At 44.9% G+C, this 7,458-nt stretch overlaps 1 protein-coding gene across 1 annotated transcript in view; it reads right to left on the reverse strand.

Moving 5' to 3' along the window:
• Positions 1-2,825, reverse strand: part of Ptafr (platelet activating factor receptor) — a 30,823-nt gene extending 27,998 nt beyond the window's left edge. Inside the window, exon 1 of the mRNA XM_078025712.1 lies at positions 1,437-2,825. The gene's annotated coding sequence lies outside the window, so the exon portion shown is untranslated. The remainder of the gene's footprint in view (positions 1-1,436) is intronic.
• Positions 2,826-7,458: the final 4,633 nt, after the last annotated feature.

Consider the following 7,458-nt stretch of genomic DNA (forward strand, 5'->3'; position numbering starts at 1 on the left):
CTTGCTGTTGCTGAAGCTGGCTTTGAACTCTCATGATCCTCCTGCCTCAGCTTCCCAAGCCGCTGGAATTACAGGTATCACCACTGCCCCCAGCACCAGTTTTTTTTTTTTTTTTTAACCCAGAAGCGCTTCAACACTTTACCACTTAACCACTCAGATATATCTTCAGACATTTTTTATTTTAAGACAGGGTCTCACTAAATTGCCCAGGCTGACCTTGAACTTGCACTCCTCCTGCCTGGGCCTCTCAAGTCACTGGAATTAAAAGCATGTGCTACCACGTCCAGCAAGACATCAGTTCTTCCCAATTTAACTTTTTGCATTCAATGAAGTCCAATCAAAATCCAAATAGAGTTTTCCCAGGAACCATACGAACTGACTCAAAAATTCCAAATAAAAATTCAAAGTTCCAAGAATAGTCAAGAAATTTTTGAAGAACAAGGCTATAAGAAAAATAAGGATGTAATCCAACTTCCCCTATCACATGTGAAGTCTTCTTACAAGGTTACCAATGGACACAATGTTAGACATCAAGACAGAGAGACAATAACAAAAGAACAAACAGTCAAAAAGAATAGAATAGAGACCCCAGAAACAGAGCTCATCTATGGAGATTTGACTCATGTAACAGTGAGGATGGTGTTCTGACCAGTCCCAGACCTGCCTCGGCCCTGACTGAGCAGCAGCATCCAACCACCTTAAAGACTTCTTGCGGGGCTGGGACTGTAGCTCATTGGCAGAGCGCTTGCCTGGCACATGTGAAGCACTGGGTTCAGTCCTTAGCACCACATAAAAATAAACAAAATAAAGGCATATTGTCCATCTACAATTACAAAAAAAAAAGAAAAAGAAAAGACTTCTTGGGAAGAGGGGGATCTGTGATTTGTGCAGGTGTTTTGTTGGTGTGTGTTGGGTGGGGTGGGGCAGGGAGATGTCTGTGTGACCACATGCAGTAGGTTTGTTTATGTGAGTAAGTGGAGGGTCTTCCGTATGGTAGTGTGTACATGTCATATGTCTAAAGATGTGTGTTTCATCCTGTGAGCTACAATATGGATCGCATGTGGAGATACTAGGCCAGTTGGTGACAGTTTGTATATTCTGTTTAGTGAGGGGTCATGGGTTATAGAGATATATATATCTACGGATGATGAAATTCTGTGAGTTATGTGCGTGAGAATGTGTTTTTGTGTTGTATGTAAAGGAAGGCTACATCTATTGGTGTGTGGTTAGTGTCTATAAAGGGTAAGAAGATGTGTACATGTCTATGGGTGACAGAGAGAGGTTATATGTCCATGAGGTGGGGGAATAAAGGGAAATTAGAAAATCCAAACATGCTCCAAGGACCCCTCTAAGACCTAAGCAGTCTTAAGGATTCTGGGGAGCAGCTAGACAAAATAGCCAAGCCTGACCCTCTCACCCAAGCCAAAACCTCTTACCTGAGCAACAGTGAGGACAGTTGTCCGGGAGGTGACAGAGAGGCTGAGGGCCTCTGAGAGCAAGTTTTCTGGATATGATCCCAGGGAGCTAAGGAAGCAGGGTGGGGAATGAGGAGGAGGCAGAAGCAGGCCCAGTGCCAAGTGTATTACTCATGTGATTCTACCCTCCAATCTTTTTTGGTGGCCTCAGCAACATGAAGAGTTAGGGGAGGACTGCCTGATGACTCTGCTGGATGGGCAGGGCATCTCAGGCCAGAAAGCCAGCTCCTTAGGGCCCCTGCCCTAAGTTCACCAGAAATACCCATATACAACCAGGAATCTGCACATCAGCTCAGCCAGCACTGGGCTACACCCATCCGATGCTGAGCCCCACTAGAAGGGCTGGGCCTGGTCTGGCAGAAGAGAAAGGAAGTGGGCTTCTCTTCTGTTGGGGAAAGGGAGCTCTTCAAAAGTCCAAGTTTTAATGGGCACAGTCCCAAATCCAGTGAGCCCCAACCCGCCAGAAAAGACTCAAAGCTCTTTTCAGAAGACACCCCTGTCTGTGGGGGACATATAGTTTTGCCTATAGAGGATCACAGTCCAATGGGTGTGACATATCTTGCCTGCAGGTGCCCCCAACCAAGGAAGACACAGCCCTGCCTTCAGGGTTGTCTAGTCTGTTAGGAAAGGGAAGATTCTGAAGCCACCTCTAGCTGGAGGGAGAGAAAGCCACACCTCACTCATGAGTTCAGTAGTTGCTCTGAGTCCCTAGTCTGACCAAGGCAAAAAAACGTTCCTAGTTCTGACAAAAGCCTAGGACTGATTCAGAATTCCAACTTTACCTGTTCTGCCCTGAAAGCTACCGCCTATCTCTACTTCCACCACCTCCTCACCAAAATATCTGACTGAACTTAGCAGGGAGCAGAGGTGGAGGCATAGAGGAAGGGAAACTGGGCCATGGCACAGTGGACATTCTTAAATACCAGTCTAAGAATCCACTAGATTGAGATTTGACTGCCACATCTGGTTCTCAGATTGAGCTCTACAATGAATATCTCTGAGCTTCTGTTTCCTGGGTCTATAACAGTGATTCATATTCCCTATATCATACCCAGCTTGATGCCTGGGGCATGACAGGGATTTAGTCAATGAAAATTACTTAATTCAGGCTGGGTATATAGCTCTGATGGTAGAGTGCTTGCCATGCATGCCCAAGACCCTGGGTTCAATCCCCAGCACCACCAAAAAAAAGAAAAAAAAAAATATATATATATATATATATCACTTAATTTACCTAAGCTTCTCCCTTGCACGGCAGCATCAGAGATCAACTACTTTCCCCACATCAGACTCAGCTGAAGAACTTCTTAAAACTGAAGGTTAGGCTTGGGGCACAACTTAGTATATACAAGGCCCTAGGTTCAATCCACAACACAAGCAGACACACACACACACACACACACACACACACACACAAAGGCAGTTTTTCAGATTCCATTTCTGAACATTCTGATCCCACAATGCCCCCAGGAAATGAAATTTCATCAAGTACCTGGAGGATTCCAAGGTCTCAGTCTATGGCACAGAGCAGACTTGGTGGGACTCGGAGAAAGTCTGGGATTGGGGAAGAAGAGTTATATCATGTGGGGGTTCTACCTTGCTAGCTCCACTAACCTATCTCCCACCTTGAGTATGTCTACACCACAGCTATGAGGATATTGACAACTCTGAGGGAAACTAGAGCTCTTCCAACATCCTATTTTGTGAAGAGTTGTCTGACCTTGCCCAGTAGTTCCAACCCGGCTGAGTTAATCTGGGAGCTTGTTAAAGATTCAGTTGTAGGGGCTGGGATGTGGCTCAAGCGGTAGCGCGCTCGCCTAGCATGCGTGCGGCCCGGGTTCGATCCTCAGCAGCACCACATACCAACAAAGATGTGTCCGCCGAGACCTAAGAAAAAATAAATAAATGTTAAAATTCTCTCTCTCTCTCTGTCCCCCTCTCCCACTTTCTCTTTAAAAAAAAAAAAAGATTCAGTTGTATCCCCCCACCCCTAACGCACATACACACACATTCACACACATCCTGAATCCTGAGCCAGAATATTCAGGGAAACCACAGAATGACCTTTTAACAAGTGTCCTGATATCCTTAGTCACCAGCTCTTTCATCTAATTCTTGGAAAGATACACCACACTGGGGAAGTGGGGCAGCCACTGTGTACCCTGCTGTGCCAGGCACCTGGTTTCCCTGATCTTCTCAGTCCTCAGGGCAACATATGTAAGAGATGAGGAAGCTGAAACTCAAGTTTCAAGACTTGCATAAGGAATCTTAGTTCATAGTGCAGCAGATTCCAGCTCCAGTCTGCAGTGGTACACATGTACTTCCCCAGCTACTAAAGGAAGGGAGGCGGAGGATCACTTGAGTCCAGGAGTGTGAGGACAGCCTGGACAGCAGAGCAAGACTCCACTTCAAAAGTGAACAAACAAAAAACAGGGCTGAGGCTGTGGCTCAGTAGTAGAACATATGTCTAACACAGATAAGGAGCTGGGTTTGATACCCAGCACTTTTAAAACAAAAACTTGTCTGAGGTTTGTTCTTTTGCCAATAAATGGAATCTCACTAGAGTCCACAGGACAAAGACAGGAGGGGTTGTTACCTTCATTTTGTCAAAGATGAGGCAGCTAAAGTCCAGCCAGAAGAAATGAATTGCCGGGGTCACAAAGCTAAATGAGTGACAAAGCAGATACTCCAGAGGGTGTCTCCAAGCCCCTCTGTGCTCTTTTCTCAATACCTGTGGAACCCTGAGCTCCCAATTCCAATGATAAGTACTGATAACTCCAGCAAAGGGTCCATGAACCAGATGTGCTAGGATGGGATTGGGAGGAAATGGAAAGAGGCAAATCCTGTTTCTCTGAGGTTCCACCCTCCAAGCAGGCTCAGACCCATCATCAACCTCCTACACACTTCCTTCTACCTCCACTGGGAGGTGAGAGGGGCCAGAAGGGTCACAGTCTGGTTGTGGCTGCCCTAAGAAGCAATTGATGGGCCGAAGGCATGGGGGAAGAAGGGTCCAGGTGTCTGGACCACCAAAGGCAATGAGTGATTTTTTCAGTAATTATACTTTGTTTTAAAGGTACAATTCCCACTTTACACACAAGGAAGTTGAAGCTGAGCTTATGTCATCACTGGTCCAAATGCCAAGATTCTCACCCTACCTGACCGGCTCCTTCCACTTCACCTCTGCCCAGGGGCACCTTGGCAGCAGTTGCCTGTACAGTGGGAGGTGTGGAATAGTGACTTTGTTCCATTACTCATAGCAAACCACAGGAAGAGCAGTGGTGTGGTACCTCTAGCTTCTCATTTTCTCTGGGTCTGGCATTCCTTCAAGTAGCCTTTCCTGTTAACCTCTTCATGGGTGAAAGGGATACAGAGCTGCCAAGGCCCTCTGGAAGCCAATCTGGCCTAAGCTGCCTCAACTCAATGCTCAAAACACACCACTCTCCCTAGCCAGGTCATTACTAAAATGACTGCTCTGAGTGCCAACCATGGTGGCATACACCTGTAATCCCAGCAACTCCAGAGGCTGAGGTAGGAGAATTGCAAGTTCAAGGCCAGCCTGGGCAATTTAGTGAAACACTGTCTCAAAACAAAATTTTAAAAAAATAAAGGGCTAAGGATGTAGCTCAGAGGTAGAATGGTCATGGCTTCAATCTCTAGTACTATTTAAAAAAACAAGACTGCTCTGAGCAGAATTCAGGGCTGGACCTCTGCTGATCTTCCAGGTGATTCTGTGGCCAAAATATGCCAGAAAGGAAATGGGAAGGCATCAGTCCTTCTGCAAAAATAGGCTATCCTCACTGCAACCCAAATCCCTTAACATGTGTGTTCTGCCTCACCTTCCCTCACTTCTAAGCTCCAGGCACAGCAAAGGATTTTCTAGTCTATGAATGGGGCTATGCTCTGATCTCCAGACCTTTGCCTATCTGTTCCCTCTGTCTTGAAACATCTTGTGTCAGGTCCTCTCCACCTGTGCCAGGCACTAAGCTGCTCCTGGCAGACATTCATCCTTTCCTCCTTGATGACAAAACTTGACTTCATTGGAAATAGTAGGTGCCCAGTCCCAAGGAACAAAGTTCAGTCTATGGCCTGCCCATATTCCTTTGCTATGTTCTCAGCCAGACTTTCCATTAGAAGTGTCCAGGGGACCCATTTGCTGGCCACTGGGAAAACTGCTTCCCTGATGATTTCTGCTTAATAGCTATTATAAGATATGGAGCTGACACAACCTTCCTGCAACTGAGAGGACAAGCCTTCCCAAGAGGATGAAGAAACACAGTAAGAACCTATTTACTTGGTGATATTGTTGAATTTATGAAAAATACCTGAAACCATCTGCTTTAATGTCAAGTGAAACCTTCTCCTAAAACATTCCTAACAGACCAGCATCTGCTTCTGGGTTCCAATTTTTAAAATGGGTCACTTTCTCCAGGAAGCATTCTGTGACTGCTAAGATTAAGAGCTCCCTCTGGAGCGGTGGATGCCTATGTCTCTCCTGATCTGTGTGCCCCAACTGTGAGGAAGACAGCAGAGTCTCCGTGATGCTCACCATTTTATTTTTAGAGTATCTGCTGAAGGAATATGCACATCTGTAGCTGATTCCTAGCACAGCCTTCTGGCTGAGGGTGTGGCTCATTAGTAGAGCACCTAACTTCAAGGAGCAAGGCCCTGGGTTCAGTCCTCAGCAACACACACACACATACACACACACACATACACACACACACACACACACACACACACACAAATTCAGCAGTCTTCAATCAAATCAGGAACTCGTCTAAATGTAAAACAATTTGCCAGGTGCAGTGGCACACACCTGTAATACCAGTGACTTGGGAGGCTGAGACAGGATGATGGCAAGTTTGAAGCTAACCTCAATTGCTTAGTTAAGACTCAGCCTCAAATTTAAAATAAATAATGTGGGCTGGGGTTGTGGCTCAGTGATAGAGTATATTAATTTATATTAATAAAATAATACATTTTATTAAATATAAAAATAAAAATATTGTGTCCACTTAAAAAAATTAATAAATAAAATAAATAATGTAGTTCAGTGGTAAAGTACCCCTGGATTCAAACCACAGTACTGCCAAAAAAAAAATTAGGAAAAAAAAATTAAAACTCTAGCACAACTTATGGCAAAGCTGTGCTCTTCAGGCCTGCTAATAACCATGGTTGACCTCTAAGGAAGGAGTGGATTTAATAGCACCAACATGCTGGAAGGGTGTCACTTTGCCTGCCTAAAACCCATCAAATGCTGCTCCCTGCAGACTGCAATACCTCATGACACTTATCAGCCAGGTAGGGTGACTGAACACAACTTCTTTCTACCTTAATCTGGTATTAGTGGAGTCACACCCACCCATTCATAAAAGGTTTGGACATGCTCAGCTGTACTTGAAAGGACAGTAAGATAACCAGCTTTCTATTTCCTTGTGCAAAGAAGCAAATTAAAATTGTTATATCTTTTTTTTTGGAAATTCTTTTTTTTTTTTTTTTTAAGAAAGAGGAGAGGGGGAGAGGGAGAGAATTTTTTTTTTTTAATATTTATTTTTTAGTTCTTGGCGGACACAACATCTTCGTTGGTATGTGGTGCTGAGGATTGAACCCGGGCCGCACGCATGCCAGGCGATCGAGCTACCGCTTGAGCCACATCCTCAGCCTAAAATTGTTATATCTTGATATCAGCAGACATCATGCCTTTCATGATCATTTTGTTTACTCATCTTTTGATACTACAAAAGGAAAAAGTCTTGTTTTGAATCACCCAGCTTCTCACACCTTCACATATCTTCTTCACTTCTCCCTTTATGCCCCTCCTGAGGGCTGATCCATTCTCTCATAGCAAGCAGAATGTCTGAGGATATACAATAAGCTGGGTACTTTCATCCATTGTTTTATTTAATCCTTGAAATGATCAGTATCTCAGGCTTGGGTGCAGTGGTACATGCCTAAAGTCCTGTGGCTACAGGGAGGCCAAGGT

The sequence above is a fragment of the Ictidomys tridecemlineatus genome, chromosome 11 (assembly GCF_052094955.1).
Source record: "Ictidomys tridecemlineatus isolate mIctTri1 chromosome 11, mIctTri1.hap1, whole genome shotgun sequence".
Lineage (NCBI taxonomy): Eukaryota > Metazoa > Chordata > Mammalia > Rodentia > Sciuridae > Ictidomys > Ictidomys tridecemlineatus.